The sequence below is a fragment of the Bos grunniens genome, chromosome 12, assembly GCF_055505025.1.
Source record: "Bos grunniens cultivar Pamir isolate PY7600 chromosome 12, Bosgru_T2T1.0, whole genome shotgun sequence".
Classification (NCBI taxonomy): Eukaryota; Metazoa; Chordata; class Mammalia; order Artiodactyla; family Bovidae; genus Bos; species Bos grunniens.
In genome coordinates, this window is record NC_141176.1 from 14330413 (window position 1) to 14349973 (window position 19561).

Genomic DNA, 19561 nt, shown 5'->3' on the forward strand with positions numbered 1-19561 from the left:
GCGTGATCATCAACCCTTGGTGGTACCAGAATCAAAGACAAGGCAAGTGTTTGAATGTGCACTAGTGTAGGGACAAAGTCGACATCCTCCACCGCCTTTCTATGTATGCTTTCGTTTTGCAGAAGCATTTTAGTGTGTTAGTAGCATTTGGCCTAATTATCTTTTCAAAATGGTTCAAGGAAGTCAGTGGTTGAACTTATTTTCTTTTAATCATAATCAATTCTGATTACAATCCAAGAGACTGCCAACACTTTCTCACCCACACAGCCTTTGTTAGACAGACATATTGGTGAATTCAGCTAAGTCTGCATCCTCAGTCCAGTTTTTCAATTTCTAGTAAACTGACAAAACATCCATCAAACTATTTCTCTTGGAAGAAAATCTTATTTAAAATGAAGACCTTATGATAAAATGTTCTAATAACATTTTGAGAAATTGTAGAATATATAACCCTGGATTCTTGAGCGCCAATATCATGTGGTAGTTCAATTTTAATATCCCTTCCATAAAACCATCTGAGATTTTAAGTACTTTTTCAACTTTTTATATCAAATGAGAGATCTGAGAGACACACAGAGAAAAGGACAGAAGAGAGTGGGTCCAAACTCCCTATTTCTTGATCCTTATGTCTTCTTTATGTTCATTTTGCTTAACCTTTTCACATCCTGACTAGGCACATATTAACGAATATCTCTGAATATCACAAAATAATACACACACACACACACAGAAAATATCTAAGTTAACAAACCTAAACATCTAAATATCAACCAGTCCTCCTATTTAAATTAAACTATAGACAAATACTTGTCGGGTGTTTCCCTACTCTTCAAGTAGGGAAGCTAATTTCCATTAATAGGAGTCAACAAATGAATGACTTAGAAACAACAGTGTCTTCCTTTTGGTGTCCTGTTATTCCACAATTTCACTGTACTTAATAACATTTTTACAGTGTCATTTTTGTTAAATTTTAAATGAACTAATAGATGCTTTTTATGGTAATTCTATTATTATTTACTTTTAAAATTGTTTAAAAATAATTATCAACAAACTAATTTTTTGTAGTTGCAAATCCAGGTTTTCATATATCCAATTATTTAAGGGTCCACCTATGCTCTGAGTTAATTTTTAAGCAAATATTGAGCTACTCCTATATTTCAGGCACTGTGACAAAATACTGCAATCACTTCCTATGGGGCATGTATTATTATCCTCATTTTTTATAGATGACAAGTTCTGCTTCAGAAAGGTTAAATAAGTTCTCAAGGTAAGAAAACAAATAAATAGAGTCGGACATGACTGAGAGACTTCACTTTCACTTTTCACTTTCATGCACTGGAGAAGGAAATGGCAACCCACTCCAGTGTTCTTGCCTGGAGAATCCCAGGGACGGGGCAGCCTGGTGGGCTGCCGTCTATGGGGTCGCACAGAGTCTGACACGACTGAAGCGACTTAGCAGTAGCAGCAGCATCTATCTATGAATCCAGATCTGTCTTTCTGCAAGGCCTGTGTTCTTTTCAGTATATCATATGGTTTCTCAAATCTCAGAACCACCAAGGTTTATATAGATACAACAACACAAAAATACACACAAGAAGAGCAGGATTCTCTCTTTTTTAAAAATAATCTTGACATCCAAAAAACAACTGCACTGAAAAGACATGAGTATCAGTAGTGAACTTCTGACATCTTGGTATATACCTGCCTTGGCTTTAACCTGGATAAAATCTTTTTTTTTTTTTTTTTAATTGAAGGATAATTGCTTTACAGAATCTTTTTGTTTTCTGTCAAACTGCAACATGAATCAGCCATAGGTGTACATATATCTCCTCCCTTTTGAACTTCCCTCCCATCTCCCTCCCCATCCCACCCCTCTAAGTGCATACAGAGCCCCTGTTTGAGTTCCCTGAGCCATACAGCAAATTCCCATTGGCTATCCATTTTAAATATGGTGATGTAAGTTTCCATGTTACTCTCTCCATACATCTCACCTCTCCTCCCCATCCCCATGTCCAAAGTCTTAATTAACACTGGACCAACCTTGAGGAATCAACCTTGCTTTTAGTAAATATGGTTTGTGAGGGAGATACTTTGCCATTTTCTGCACTTCTAAACAGTTGTGTCACCAGGTATAAAGACTAACAGCAGATTTAATCAGCTATTTATTTCTATAAAGAGAGAGACTCTTATTATTCACCAAGAATAGACTGCATTTTGGGATACTATAATAGGTGGCCGAAATAACAACTGAAATTCTGAATACATTAGAACCCCCACCATGTTGCCAACCAATTAAAATTGACAACCAAGTAGAGCAAATACACATGGATAAATAAAATTCAAAATGTTTCTAAGGTGATCCCCCTCTTACCTCTTTACTAGTTGGTATTTTTCTTCCCTCTGAACATTCCAGTTTCAATTTGTTAATATTTTTCTGCTTGGCTTCTGAATTTTAATCAAATTGAATACAGACAGACATCAAATTTTAATTCGCAGGAGAATACCTTGGCACTTTGATGTATTTAGTGCTCTGATGTTGGGAAACTATCACTAACTAGAAATACTAGCTTTTGTAGACAATATATAATTTTCATAATCTTAAACCAGGATGGGGAAAAATAGATACTATACTAAACGTTTCAGCCATGTGTTCACCTCTCTGCATTAAATTAGTATTGGCAGCTGAGTAGGAGATTACAGGGTACAGCTGCTTTAACCTTCAACAGTAAATGATGCTTGCTGAATTGCCTCTGTGTGCCTGCCTCTAAAGCCCAAGAAGCTTAAAAATATAGGCTTGATGCTAATGATGAGAAAACACAGTAAATTAGTATCCTGTAGGTTGGGGGAGGGGAGAAGGCAATGGCACCCCAGTCCAGTACTCTTGCCTGGAAAATCCCATGGAAGGAGGAGCCTGGTGGGCTGCAGTCCATGGGGTCGCAAAGAGTCGGACACGACTGAGTGACTTCATTTTCACTTTTCACTTTCATGCATTGGAGAAGGAAATGGCAACCCACTCCAGTGTTCTTGCCTGGAGAATCCCAGGGATGGGGGAGCCTGGTGGGCTGCCGTCTATGGGGTCGCACAGAGTCGGACACGACTGACGCGACTTAGCAGCAGCAGCAGCAGCAGGCTGGAGGAGGGTTACAACTAAATATACTGCTGATAGAAATTATGGAATTTATTTTTCTGAAGTTTTTAGAAAGTTTTGTATCAAGCTTGACTGATTCTGGGAGATTAAGTTTGATACAACAGCATAAACAACAGATAGCACTATTTGATTATCTGCTGTGGATGCTGCACTGTATGGATGCTTATACTATCTGGTTTCATTTTCATAGTATCCTTATGGAATAGGCATTGCTATCACAATTATACACACGGTAAAAATGATGCTCAGACAAGTTAAATACTGGACCCAGGGTCCTATGATTAGAGCTGGGGCTGGAACCCCCAGAGCTCACACCAGTGCTCCATCTGGTCTCAGTGACCTACCCACAAGGATTACACCTTGTTTGTCTCATCAAGAGACACAACGAGAGGTTTGTTCATAAATGTATTATAGCATTTTTTAAAAAATGATGTTCGAGAACAGCAAAGTATAATCCCAATACAAACAATTTCATTTTAGCACAAGTGCAGTTCTGGCCTAAAATTGATTTTGAGCCTACATCTTTTTTGAAGAGGGAGCATCTGTAGAGTGGATGGGGGTGGGTGGCAGAGGAGAAATACATCTGTCTCAGCAGCACTGAAGGAAAAGGGACAAGCTAAAAATGCATTCTACGCTCAGACAAGATTAATAATCCTTAAGTACTTTTCTATTTAATAAATTGTGACAGAGTTACTCAGTGTAGGTCCAGAAGAGGACATAATGATTGGGCTTCTTGTAAGGAACGCTTTTTTTAAAACAGAGCTTGGATTTATATTATTGTAAAAACAAATAGATTTGGGGGCAAGGGGAATGTTTCCTTGCTGAATTAATTTGTAAAAAGTAGCAGACAGTGCCATCTACTGGGCTTTAATTTTCTGTTTGTGAGAAGTTTTTCTAACAGCTGTGTACATGTATCAGAGAAGGCAATGGCATCCCACTCTAGGACATGTATATTCAATATACATACACAAGATAAATAAAACAATAAAATAAGAAAAAATGTGTTACCTGTCATGAAGATATTTTAAAGTGGCTGTTTGTTTGTTTATGAATACATTCTAGGTTACTTTACTAATGGTATTAACAGAAATATTCAATAAAAACAGAAATCTATTTTGATAATAGGGATTCCCAGGTGGTACAGTAGTGAAGAATCCATCTGCCAATGTGGGAAATGCAAGAGATGTGGGTTTGATCCCTGGGTTGGGAAGATCCCCTGGAGGAGGAAATGGCAACCTACTCCAGTATTCTTGCCTGGGAAATCCCATGGACAGGGGAGCCTGGTGGGCTACAGTCCATGGGGTCATGAAGAGTCAGACATGACTGAGTGGCTGGGCACACAAGGCACTGTGATGTTTAAAAAGATCTTTCTAGAAAGAAACTTAAATTACCCTACATGGAAGCATCAGGTAAAATTTGAGTGAAACCTCCACAGGTTATGAGATAACCCATCTCCTCTGGTCAGCTGACAACTCTCCAACCTCAGTCTGATCTACCTCAGAGGCTAACATATTACCTTCTCTACAGAGAAGAGGAGGAATAAAATAACTTATCCTGGGAAGGAGACCAGGGCCTATGTGGTGTGCACGATGCTGGTTCTATGCTTCCCATATGGTGGGAAAAGATGGCTGGAAGTGTTGTCCTATCTCTTCCCAGGAGGACTCAGGGCACTGCGTCACCTGGCTTCCATACCAGTCAGTGTGCAAGGTGGTTCGTGATCTACCGCCTGGCAACATCCTGCACAGTGTTTCACAAACTGAGGTCCTCGAACCACCCACATAGGAATTACCTGGGGAGCTTGCAAAAGACTGAGGTTCCCAGTCTGAACCTAAGATGTGCTTAATCATAAACCCCTGGTTCCGGCACCCAGACATTTTCATTTAACAAGATGTGCTTATGCATGTTGAGGTTTGATGACCACAGTCCAGCACCTTGGGATTCTTGACTCTGTAGCCTCTGTGGTACCTAAGACCACACTGCAGGCGGGTAGGCCTCCAAGCATCCATCTAGGCCTTCCCCGATTGGGCTGTTCTGGAACACTGTGTGTCTGCACATTAGCACCATCTGTGGCATTTAAAAAGCTGTGCGTCATTCACCCATAAAAAAGAATGAAATTATGCCATCTGCAGCAACATGGATGGACCTAGGGTTTATGAGACTAAGTGAAGTAAGCAGGAGAAAGACAGATACCATGTATCACTTATGTGTGGAATTCAAAAACTTTTAAATGAACTTATCTACAAAACAGAAAGACTCACAGACATAAAAAACAATCTTACAGTTATCAAAGAAAGCAGGGGAGAGGATGAATTGGGAATTTGGGATTAACAGATGCGCTCTCCTTAAAAATAATGGATAAAGACCTACTGTATAGCACAGGGAACTATATTCACTATCTTGTAATAACTTACAATGAAAAAGATATATATAACTGAAACACTTTGCTGTACACCTGAAATCTTGTAAATCAAGTATATTTCAATAAAAAAGTTGCTGAAGGCATACAAAAAAAGTCTTTCACAACATAGATTTACTTGAAATACATTTTAAGAAATTATCCATTCTTGGGTCCTAGCTCAGTGATCTCGATTAACTGGGTGTCTCCCTAGGTCACACCAATGTACAGCCAGTCTTGGTAAGGTGCAGCTCTGGGGAGACTCCAGGCCTACCCCAACAAAGGCAGTCTTCAGGAAAACTATGGAGCAGACGGGAAGCATCTGCTGGCCATCTCCTGCTGCTTTGTGAATGTCCCCTCCTTCGTCTTGGCACCTGTCTCTCCATGTGGGCTGCTCCCCTCTTACTCCCAACACTCAGATTCCTTTCATTTATCCCATTCTTTATCAGTCTCATTAATGGCAATTTACCTCTCCCAGAACATTAACTTCTAATGAACTTCAGTGCTCAGCAGGTGGCCTATAAACATAAAATATTACTTTGTCATACACTGTAACAGGATATCAATAGATTATTTATTCTTTTCCCAACTATGTCCTCAGATTGGTGCTCCTTCTTCAGATCAGGTGTCAAACACTTTGGCCTGGTAAAGGCTCTCTGATGTGATGGTGACACATGTGTGTGGTCCACAGAGTGTGTGAAGTGTGTGGCAGTGTAGACAGGGGTTCACTCACCTGGCCTTTTGTGGAAGTCGGCTCATGTGTGGTGTCACCTCTCCTGAACATGCTGGTGCAGTAAGGCCACCTGACTGTCAGTAAATCAGACCTTCTCTCACTCTCCCTGAGGACAACAGTGACACCAGGGAAATGCAACCCCAGGACTGACAACACCCTCGTGTCAGTTAACTACAGCCAGTTCAGCCATCAAACCCAGCTCGGGTTCGAGCCCCCCTGTGAAGTCTTCTCCTAGGTCAGCTCTGTCTGCAGTGATCTCTTCTTGTTTAAAGCCACAGCACTTACAGCTCGACACTCTCCGTGACAACTAGTCACTGGTTTAAAATACTTCAGTTGTGTTGAAGAAGGCCTTGAAGAAAGATGATTTGAAAGTGAACATTTGCAATAATGTGGAGCATGGGTATTGGTGTTACAATTCTTGAAAATATTCTCATAAGAGGCAGGGACCATGTATTTATTATCTTTGATATCACGCTCATAGTATCTCCTATCTCATTAAATAGTGGCTCATTTAATGTAACTTTTTCTTTCCTACCTGTCCTAGGGGCTAAGATGCAAATAGCAATTTTTGAAGTGTTCAAAAGCTCCTTTAATGCAGGACTTGCTGAGTATTCAGCAGATTGGAGGTTACAGTCAACAGAGTAGAATTATGTCTGAGGTTGAGACCCTCTGAAAATCACTGTCATGAAATTTTGATTCAGTCTCTTCCATACCAATTCCTTCTTCACGTGGTGACCTTAGAAGTCTACTTATTTCATTTCATCCAGCTCTAATGGGCTCTCCAGCTTGTCTCTTCATGCAGAACTCCTCCCAGTGCAATTCCATTATGCTCTAAGCACAACTTTTGCCCTGTTTCCCCAGACACTTCCATAGCCATAAAACACTTCCTCTTCTTACTGGTTGTTGGTTATCCTTTTCCAGAGGATCTTAACTTTGGCAACAAATCAGAAACATTGGAATAACTCTGTCAAATGCTGATGCCCAGGTCTCTTAAGCAAGTCTGATTTCATTGGTTTGGAGTGGACTCAAGGGGTCAGTATTTTAAAAAATCTCTGAGGTGATTTTTACGGAGCTTTCCTGGTTGCTCTGATGGTAAAGAATCTGCCTGGAATGCAGGAGACCTGGGTTTGATCCCTGGGTCGGGAAGATCCCCTGGAGAAGGGAATGGCAACCCATTCCAGTATTCTTGCCTGGAGAATTCCACGGACAGAGGAGCCTGGAGGGCTACAGTCCATGGGTTGCAGAGTCAGACACTACTGAGCGACTAACATTTTCACTTTCAGGTGATTTTAGTATGAGAATTGAGAACACTACTTTTCTTATGCTCAGCTAGGAAGCTCCTATTCTGTCTTTCTCATCAAATTTAAGTCAAAATTCCTGACTTAAGATGTAACTATTAAAATTAATATATGAAAATATTGACATTTACAGAAAGTAGGCAGACAGTGGTATACACTGTATAAATCTGAATATAATTGTATAAATACAATGTATTTGAAGTGTTGTACTCTACCTTATTTCCATCAGCTTATGTAGCTAACTAAAATCCTCAGATATTTTAAAGGTTTTAAGGCTAGGGATTCTCCCAAATGTGTTTAATATATTAATTATAAATGGGTATGAAATGGAAAGCTCTGGTAAAATAAGACCTTGGAAATCTTCACCAGTGTTCTCTCTTCCCAAGCATTTCTCTTTAGTGCTGGAGAAATTAAAGGGTTGAGAGGTATGTTTGCTTTAAGGACTGCCTTGAATGGAATTTAGAAACACGACTCCCACTCAAATGTGCTGCCCAGTAGATGATGTTGCCAGCCATCGTATCTAACCCGGTTTACTGCCCACTCAGTGCACTGTTTCCAGGATTTATTTGTTAATTACCTTTGAAGACAATAGCACAGGATACTTCTCAACCCATCTCTATGTTTTGCATGGCACATCAGTATCCAGGGGATATGTGAATGGCTAATAAATATATGTGTGTAACAGGTTTCACTAAAATAGAATGATTCACATTAGGACAAAATGCCCTCCTCCATCCATTTGAAATTGTTTTATTTAACTGCATTCCACATTATTTTGGGCTGCCATCTATGGGGTCGCACAGAGTCGGACACGACTGAAGCGACTTAGCAGCAGCAGCAGCAGCAGCCACATTATTAGATCCCTACTCTTTCTGTCAGTAACCAGTGGAGATGACAATGGTGTAAAGTCTGCATGTCTAACCATCTATTTTATCAGCAAATATTAGCTGATCTGAAATACATAATTCATTTATAAAGTGTGTTTTTGAACACATTTGAAGAATGAGAGTATTTTTAATCTGCCAATTTTGCTGAATAGGTATTTATGGGTATATGGGAACTCCAAGGAAAATTATGAAAGAATTCACAACCAATTGTGGGATGAGCCTTAGAAGGGTACTGAGATTGTTATGAAACCATGCCATCCTTCCAAAAACATATTCTGTTCTGTGAGCTGAAAACAGCCGTTTCTGTTTCTTTTTAAAGAACTTTAACAGATTTTTCTACGTTTGGGTTCAGAGATGCGTAATTGAAAAATCAAAAGACTTGACAAGTCAGAAAGCCAGACTGAGAAGAAGCAGAACACACAGGTGTGCAATACTTGACAGCCCCCCAACCATGCTGCCTCCTTTTTTTAACTGCAGACCCATTATGTAGGTTTATTTTCTTTGTTCTGTTTTACTCGTTAACTAAGCATGTCAAAGTTGACCCAGCAGCATCTAAAAGCTTTGTAGAAGTAAAGTGGAATCTAGTGACACAGTAGCATCACATATTTTTAAGTATGAAATATGTCCTTTTAGAATGATTATTAACATTGGATAAATGCCCAGGTAATGAATATTTTTGCTATCTTAGACATTAACAGAGAAGATCAATAGAATAGCAAATTGTCAGAACATGATGGTCCCCTGCTGCCACAACAAGGACAAGCTAAAATCTAGAAAGGAGAGAGTGAAAAGAAGCCAACTTTGTGACAATTAGCAATTAGCAGTGACTTGTGGCTTTTGGCTACTATTGATCAACTGACAAAAGAAGAAAGAGGGAGGGTGAAGGGGAAGAGAGGAGAGAAAGGAATGTCTTCTTCACATTGTTCTACTAAAGAAAACTATCAATGTTTGTAAAATTTTGAATTAGAAACCAGAAGGCACTCCTCATTGGATACCATGATTTACATGGTTACACATTGATTACAGAGCAAATCATTCCTTCAGCCTCCTATATGATAATGGCAGTTGACTTCACCTCCTCTTCAACCATTCCAAGAAAATTTGTTTCAATGAGCAAAAACCTGGCCTACATTAGTAGATCATTGCTTCCCTGGTAGCTCAGCTGGTAAAGAATCTGCCTGCAGTGCAGGAGACCCCGGTTTGATTCCTGAGTCAGGAAGATCCCCTGGAGAAGGGATAGGCTACCCACTCCAGTGTTCTTGGGCTTCCCTCATGGCTCAGATGGTAAAGAATCCGCCTGCAATGCAGGAGATCTGGATTCAATCCCTGGGTTTGGAAAATCCCATGGAGGAGGGCATGGCAACCCACTCTAGTATTCTTGCCTGGAGAATCCCTATGGACAGAGGAGCCTGGTGGGCTACAGTCCATAGAGTCTCAGAGTCAGACACAGCTGAGCAACTAAGCCCAGCACAGGGCCATGTGACACATAAATCCAGGAACAATATTCTAGAGGATACTTACTGATTTAGCAGGTATGACTTTCAAATCACAAACACAACTGTGCGAAAAATATCTGTTTACTTTCTAAAATGCACCTTAATTTCTGACTCCAGACTTCCTATCACTCCTGCCAGGAAATCTTAATTTCCTGCTTCTCTTGGAAGCCTCCTTGGCCCCCCAAACGTCTCATCATTCCTGGACTTTGCACATCCCAACCAGTGGACACCAGAGAGGTGCCAGGTTTGAGCCAGCTCCTGAGGCTGCCCATTGAAGTGGAAGGATCCCAGCATAAGGAGACTGTGGGTGCACGACAGAGGCTGGGAGCTGCAGGGGATGGTAGGAGGCCATATGGAAGGTATTCTATGAGAGAACGGTGCAGACTAGAGTTCCCTGACTGGGAGGGATTTAAATCACAAGCACAAACACCTAGACAGAGAGTCTACATCTGACAGAAGACAAACAGCAAAGCTAAGTACATAGGCTTTTGCTCTTCCCTCTCAGCCCTCCTCCTTGACCTTGGGGTGTGGAAAGGAGGTCGTGGTGTTGCGAGTTGGAGATTGGAAGAAGACGGCAGTAGAAGCAGCCTGCACTTCTTAATCCTGGCACCCAAACAAAAGCAGGAGTCAGACCTCAGCTGAGAGAAGAGAAGTCTTATTGTAAGCAGGGAATTAGAGTTACATTTATGCCTGCCTGAAGACAGGACTGTCTTTTAATTTTGATTTGAAAAGACAGTCTTGTCTCCTTGGAAGGAAAGTTATGACCAACCTAGATGGCATATTAAAAAGCAGAGACATTACTTTGCCAACAAAGGTCTGTCTAGTCAAGGCTATGGTTTTTCCAGTAGTCATGTATGGATGTGAGAGTTGGACTATAAAGAAAGCTGAGCACCAAAGAATTGATGCTTTTGACTGTGGTGTTGGAGAAGACTCTTGAGAGTCCCTTGGACTGCAAGGAGATCCAACCAGTCCATCCTAAAGGAGATCAGTCCTGAATATTCATTGCAAGGACTGATGTTGAAGCTGAAACTCCAATACTTTGGCCACCTGATGCGAAGAACTGACTCATTGGAAAAGACCCTGATGCTGGGAAAGATTGAAGGTGGGAGCAGAAGGGGACAACAGAGGAAGAGATGGTTGGATGGCATCATCAACTCAATGGACATGAGTTTGAGTAAACTCTGGGAATTGGTAATGGACAGAAAGGTCTGCTGTGCTGTAGTCCATAGGGTTGCAAAGAGTTGGACACAACTGAGTGACTGGACTGAACTGCCCTGCTCAGTTATGAGTTCTGTAACTAAACTGACTCCTGAGATACCTTAGAATTCACACAACTGTCTGGGCTTTCTGATTCAGAGTCAACCTGGTGTTATATATGATCTGCTATAGGTTTGGGAGTTATAGGATATATTCCAGCAAGTTTTGTTCAAGCATTTGTTAAAATAAAAATTTATTTTCTTTTAAAAATGGAAGTATAGTCGATTTATAATATTGTGTTAGTTTCAGGTGTATAGCAAAGTAATTCAGTTACACATATTTTTTTCTGATTCTTTCCATTATAGACTTTTACAATATATTGAATGTAGTTCCCTGTGCTATACAATAAATCCTTTTTGTTTATCTCGGTTATATATAGTGTTGTTTATCTGTTAATCCTACTCTTCAAGTTCATCCCTCCCCTGTCTTTTACCCCTTTGGTAACTGTAAGTTTGTTTTCTAACATCTGTGAGTCTGTTTCTGTTTTGTAAATAAGTTTACTTGTATTATTTTTAGATTCCACATATAAGTGATATCATATAAACAATTTACTTTGCAGAGATAGGATAAAATGGCATCAACCTACTAGCTGGTTTTAGAGCTATAACGAAGAAAAACATCTGGGCTTAGTTTTTTACTTTAAAGGAGAAATCAGAAAATTTAAACTGCTACCTCTTCGTATTTATTTGGTATATTTTGAGACTTCAAAAAGAAAAAAGTGTAGGTTGCTTAAAGGCCTTGTGGCTTGCTCCAAAATTGTTAGTTTCCAATTTAACTTAGACTACTGAGTTGGTTAGCTGAGGACTGCTTGCAGGAGAGGGACTTACTTAATGATGACAGAGAACACTGACATATATAAACTTCATGTTTTGAAAATCATTATGCTGGATTTATGGTAAGTTATAATATTCACAGAACACTATGTGGATAACATACCATAGTAATGACTCCACAGCCAAAACAACCTAGAGACTTAGATCCAGCAGAGAAGCCAGTGATGTAGATACATGCTCAGAGATGTGGTTCTCTTCTCTCCCTCCATGAAGCAGCCCTCCCAACCCTACCCGGCCTCAAAGTCAGTATATCTGATTCAAATATGTTCTTTCACTCTCTCCCGCATAGTAACTAGACCTGTGTGCTATGGGTATCCCAGCACACAATGGCTGTAGTTTGAAATATCCAATTTTTTTCCCTTTCCTTTTCATCCAAATCCTATCCATCATCACAAAGATAGTTCATATTGTTCATTCCTCTGAAAATTTGTAAAATATGTTGGTAGTTCATTACAATTACTCTTCCAGTGTTGCTGAACTGATTCATCTGTTTCATATCTTATTGGAAGGCACACTTGGGTATAAGATAAAGGAGAAAAAGGATTATGCATTGTACTTTATATTACATTGCAGAGAGATGCAGTTAGTAGATGTACAATTCTTGAATAAATGATCCAGAACCTTGGAATGCTTAATTAAATCAAGTTACATATTTGTGTGGTGCCCTAGCAAATATTGAGCATTTCTTAGGTATCTCATACATATTAGCACTCCACTTGTAATCTGAGATGTCAAATTTAATTTTAAAATAAACCAACAAGTCACGCAAACTACTTCCAGGTATGAGTTCAACCTTCTTTTTTACAACTTTTATATTTACCGCCATACTAGCAAATGGAGAGAACAGACATTTAAAATGACTTCCCTCTGGTAAAAGTCCATAATTTTTTAAGAAAATTAAAAAGTGTTTGACACACTGAAGTTATTTAATCCAATTTCCATCCCATCTTTTGCTATGCTTGCTGACCCTGGACAAGAGAACTTCACTGAATAAACACTGCAAAGTTGAAATTAGTAGGTTCACCACGGATTTACACCAACCATGGATTTACTCTAATCAGCACCATTTAGATCATTTTAATGGTCCCATCCCTTTCTTTTCTAGCTTTGTGGCAGCTCACATAATTCCCCTTTTCCTCTAATGCGCTAACACTACACTCTCACCCTCAGCTGTTTCCTTACCCTCTAATAATCAAGAACTCCTTTGATTTCCCATTTTATTTCAGTTGTCCTATTCCTTTATTCATTTTGTTTTCCATCCTGATTCAGGAGTGCTCTTTCTTCTCAAGGCTACTCCCTTCCTTTCTGCCCTGGAACCTGTCCCCTCCTGGCTTCCAGGAGCAGCATCCATGAATCAGCTTTCACTCTCTTATATCTTCAATGCTGCCCTTTTCAAGAGCCCTGCAAGCCTGGTCACCCTTTTATTTACCCTGTAAGTCATCTTGCATTTCTATAGAACGGTCAATATATGCTATCTCAATTTACCCACTTCTTGAGTTGGATGTATGGCGTCCCTCTGGTCCTCATACCTAGGGCCACAAATCCCAGTCCTAAGGGGTAGTAAGCTTGTGCTTAGATTCTATGACAAAACTAGTGACAAGGGAGCAACTGTCACCCCTTAGATTTAGTTTTGAATCTCTAGGTCAGGTGCTCCTACCAGAACTAGATGCTGCCTGCGTGTGTGCACACTCAGTCACCTCACTCAGTAACGTCTGACTCTTTGCAGCCCTATGGACTGTAGCCTGCCAGGCTCCTCTGCGCAAAGGATGCTCCAGGCAAGAATACTGGAGTGGGCTGCCACGCCCTCCTCCAGAGGATAGTCCTGATCAATCCAGGAATCGAATCCACATCTCCTGTGGTTCCTACTTTGCAGGCGGATTCTTTACCACCAAGCCTCCTGGGAAGCCAAGATGCTGCCTGTTGTCACTGCTACTAGAACTTACTGAAGCTAGCCACCTACTGGCTTCAATTTCTGCCTACTACTAACTCCCAATGCATTCTTTTCTTCCCGCTTCACATTTGGACAGACCTCAGAACGTTGACTTTACTATTGATAAAGCTAATTGGTAAATGTATCTTAGATATTTAGGCTAATAATTTTATTAAATTGGATTTTCTCCTGTAAGAGCAGACTAGAATGCACCCTTTCTGCACTTGCTTTGCAGTCTGGCTTACAAGAAAAAGGATCAGAGAATAAGCATGATTCCAAATCAACAAAAGGTAAGTCACTCATCTACTGGGACAAGTGGAAGATCAGAGATTAGCTGAAAACATTCCTACCATAATTTTCCATTCCTGGAGAGTAGATTGGACATTCTCTTCCCTTTATGGAAATATGAGTCATGGGGAATAAATGTTCTACACTATCCATCCTCTGCCTCCTTGCTAAGGCTTCTCCTAACTGCTCCTCTGTGCCAGAAAGCCTCTAATCTTAGCCATCATGGGAGCCCTGTGGCTGCTGGAATACACTCACTCCTTAACCCTATATGCCATTTTCTGGCTCGAAGATCAACTGTAAGACTGTAACTACTCAATCCAGTGACACCTTCCCAGTCTCAAATTCTCAGCTCTAAAATTCTGATCACTTCCCATCTGACTGTGGAAAAACAGACAAAGGTCATGGGGTCATGCAATACGGTTTTGTATACTGCTTCTTATATGATCACCAATGTTTCCAATCAGAAGGGATCTCTCTTCATAACTAAGGTCCTCTAAAATTAACATTCCTACTGATGTAGTGAGGAATGGGAGCTCTGGAGTAAAGTCAGATCACAGGTTACATTTGAGTCCAAAATCTGACACATACTAGTTAAATGACTTCATCTAACTTTCCACTGCTTCAGTAATTTCATTCATAAATTGAGAATTTTATTAAGTAATAGTAATACTAATTATATTAACAGTAGTTAGTATGTACTGAATATTTCATTCTAATCACTAAGGACTTTATATGCATTATCTTATGTGATCTACAACAACTTCCTGAAGCAAATAGTATTATTATTCCCATTCTACAGATTTTAAAACTGAGACTTAATAAATATAGAAACTTGCCCCTAATCACACCACAAATGGATAATAGCTTGGACTAGTAAAATCTAGTAAAACAGGTATCAGAACTCAAGTTTATATAACTGTAAAGTTAAAGCTCTTAACCACTGTATTTTTCTACTTTCCCTATACTTAACTATATGTAAAGATCTTCTACAGGGCCTCGTACAGAATATGAAGCCATTAGATAGTCAGCTGGCATCATCATGATGGTGTTGTCATCGTTATTATTGAACAAAGGATTACATTCTAACTTGGACAACAGTCTTTGTGTAGTCTTTTCTCAACTTGTTTTTATATCATTTGAGGAAAGGAGTCAGTCTTTTTCTCTGAAAATGTTATAGTGTTATTCATGTACTAGAAGAAAACATAGGTATGTTCCTTTATAAGTTAGGTACAGTGAAAACTGTCCTGTGACACCAAATATAGAAGTAATAAAAAAATTGATAAATTTAACTATATAAAAATGAAATGATGTTTGCATGGAAAAATGTACTATAAGCAAAGTAAAAAGACAAGCTCAGGGCTGGTGCACTGGGATGACCCTGAGGAATGGGATGGGGAGGGATGGGGGTTCCGGGTGGGGAACACATGTGCACCCGCAGCTGATTCATGTCAATGTTTGGCAAAAACCACTACGATATTGTAATTAGCCTCCAATTAAAATAAATTAATTAATTTTTTAAAAAGGACAAGCAACAAACTGGAATAAATATTTGCTAATTGTATCACAAATAAAAGATTCTTCTGTCATCGAGATAGATGTGTTGAGCAATGAAATAAAATACAGAGCCCAGAAATAAACCCTCCCATGTGTGGTCAAACAATTCTTGACAAGAGTGCCAAGACCATCCAATGGGGAGAGGACAGTCTATTCAGCACATAGAGCTAGAACTCCAGATATCCACACACAAAAGAATGATGTTGGACCCGTACCTTCTATTATGCACAAAATTAACTCAAAACAGATGAAAGACCTAAATGTAAGAATCCAAACAATAAAACTCTTAGAAAAAAGCAAAAAGGAAAAGCTTCATGACACTGGATTTGGCAAGAATTTTAGGGGTATGATACAAAAGCACAATCAAAAAGAAAAACTAAATAAAAGGCTTTCATCAAAATTTTCTGCATATCAAAGGATGTACTCAACAGAGCAGAAAGGAAATTCATGGAGTGGGAAAATATTTGTAAATACATATATGATAAACAATTACTATCTAGAATATATAAATGACAAAAATAAAAGCCCACTTAAAAATGGAGAAAGGTTTTGAGTACACATTTCTCCAAAGAAGATATACAAATGGCCAATAACCAAATGAAATGATGCTCTACACCACTCATCATTAGGGAAGCACATCTCAAAACCAAAGTGAGATATCAATTTGTATCTATCATTTTATATCCATCACTTTACATCTAATTATAAAAACAAAATATGAGTTGGTACGATGTTGAGAAATTGGAATGAGTGTGCATTGCTGTCTCTCAGGTTTGGGAATGAGTTCAGCGTAAGTGATCGATATAATATATGGCTACCATAAAAGCCTCTGTACACTTAAGTTGCATTAACAGAAAACTGAGCCCCAAGAATGGGATGAAATAGGTCTCTTCTACAAGGACTGGTCAGACTACACCTTAAGTGTCATTTTCTGCTTTGCATCTTTCAGAGGACAATGTCAGGGCAGAGGACATCCAGAGGGATGTGACTACGATGGTGGAGGAGCACAAACTAAAGTCACATGAGTTGCTACAAAAGAACTGGGAATATTTAGCTCAGAGAAAACAATTCTTGGGCTAGACATGAGCTACATATTCCCAGCTCTTTGAAACCAAGTTCATAGCCACTTTAAAAACTACGTAATTAAAATATATATCTCCTAATTTTTACAATCTACTTTTCCTCTTAATTCATTCAGCAAATTTATACTCAGTAATATTCATATTAATAAGGTATTTTTATCATTGTTTTTAATAAGGTATATTTGGCTTTTCATTTTTTTTATTCACTCCATTCCAGGGTCCATCATATTAAATAGTGCTGCAATTTTTATTCAGATTCAAAGAATGCTTACAATTTCAAGGACTTTGGTTTTCTTTGAATTTATTCACCTAAATTGTGATGTATTAGCAATTACAATAGTTAATATCACAGAATACACATTGTCCTTTTGTATATGGGATGTTAAACTATGTTACCATTGTCATTTATTTATCAGCTACTCAGTGCTATTCTCAAACAGCCCTGGTTAAAGCAGCCATAATTATACTAAGCTATAGCTGAAATGAAAGTATCTGGGAAGCATCCTAATGAAGGCTCAAAACCCCCTTTCTACAAGAAAATTAGCACTCTTAAAGGCCTAATAAGCATGGTTAAGGATACTTCTGATGCCAAAACTGAAAAGCACTCAAAACTCCCATGCCATCAGCTTGTGGAAGATCGCCATTCAAGGGGGAAAAAGCAAAGACTATTTGAAAATGATTAAAAGAGAGGCTATTTTGATATAAAGAATAATATAATAGACATGGAAAGCTGGTTTTTTGAAAATGATTGTGCTACAGATGTAATTAGGAAAGCTATAAAGTGTGTCATTGAAAAAATATATTAGAAATATGGTTAAACTCCATAATTATGCATAACCCATATAGAAACAATAAAACAAAGTGAAATTGCCCCAAATCATCCTGAATAGGCATTATATTTATGAGTAATATATGATATGCCATTCAGAGAAATGTTATGGTTTCCATTTTTAAGAAAGATTTTCTTTCTATTTCCATACAGGCCCCTTGTTTATATTTTCATGAAACTTTTACAGATTTCCTCTTTAAAATATAGAGTATTTTATACAGTTTTTCAATACATAAAACTCTTTTAAAAAGCATGGTGCAAACTGTTTATAATTGAAGAACACAAAAGCATATTTCTTGTGGCTTGTTAGACATGTTTATTTTATTAGGGTTACCTAAAAGTTTCATTTCATTTTCTAGAAAACTGTTTAAAGAAAAGTTTTGGTCTTAATAAATATTCACATATTTTGGCTTAAAACCATAAAAGTAAATTTTGGAAGTAATCTTCATGTTCTTTTATAAATTATAAATGAATTATCTGTTATTTGGAATCATTCAATGTCAGTCAAATGATTCCATGCTGGACTCTCCATAATTAAGCCAAACATTTAAAAGCTTAAAGTTATTTTAACCTATTTTAAACAAGGAACTCTACATAAGTTCTCTAAATTGTAAACCAATATCTATTTTGAGTCAAAATTCATGATGTAGATTTCTTAGTACTTCTAAGCTATTATAGAGAAATACTTCTAAGTTCATTACAGAGAAACTAAGGCATTTGATTTTATTTTCCTTTTTTAATTTATTTTAGTTGGAGGCTAATTACTTCACAATATTTTGGTAGGTTTTTGCCATACATTCACATGAATCAGCCATGAGTGAACATGTGTTTAAATGTAGTTCAAGCTTTATAGTAGCTGAACTTGGTTCTGATGCTGTATTAGTATTGACTCGTAGGTGACAGAACTTGAGGCAAAGGGAATATGTGAAAATATGTGCCTACAGAAGAATTAGAATTTTGCTTTCGCTGGAATACAGGGTTCATTGTTAAGCAGAGCAGAAAACAAAAATTGAAAAGTGGATTAATAGGCAGGTTGGGACAGATTTTTAAGTGTTTACTGTTTAGTCCTAAAGTGGATTTTGTGTTTTGGAAAGGTTTTCTTTTTTTCAGAAAAAGTGTTTCATGCTCAGTTTTTACTCAAAGACGATAACTCAAGCACTAACATTAACAATAAGATTAGAGGTGGGAGCGACTGAAAATAGGGGTATTGGGAGATATTGATCACAAGAGTAATGGTCGATCATTTTATTCACTAATTCATTCAATGTAAAGCTGAGCATCTATTATGCAGGCCAGATATTTGCTTGCTAATGGAAATGAAAAAACAGAATAAAATAGAAACTTTCAGAGTGTGATGAGTGAAAACAATCATGAGAACTTAATAACTGCTTTGTAGTCCATCTCAAACGTCACCTCTTCTTTTAAACTCTCCCACCCTCGTCTGGAAATAATTGCACCTTATTTTGTGTTTCCACAGGGCTTGGTTTATGTTTCTATTACAGATGTTTTATGTTGTATTTGACCCTTACACACACACACACATACATACATACATACATATATATATATATATATATATATCTTGCCAACTAAATTGATCTAGATAGAAAGAACCATGTCATATTCACTGAACAGAGAAGGTAGAACATAAAATTTTTTCTTTGTCATCATCAGCTGGTTCTAACTCATACCAGTCAGCTTTTTTTTAAATATTATGTTACAAAATGAAAGCCATTGTTCAAATTTTGTTCATACCACTGGGCCCTACTTCCATAAATATCTGACATTTTTCAGAGTTTTAAATTATTTACATCAGCTTAAAGTTTTGAGG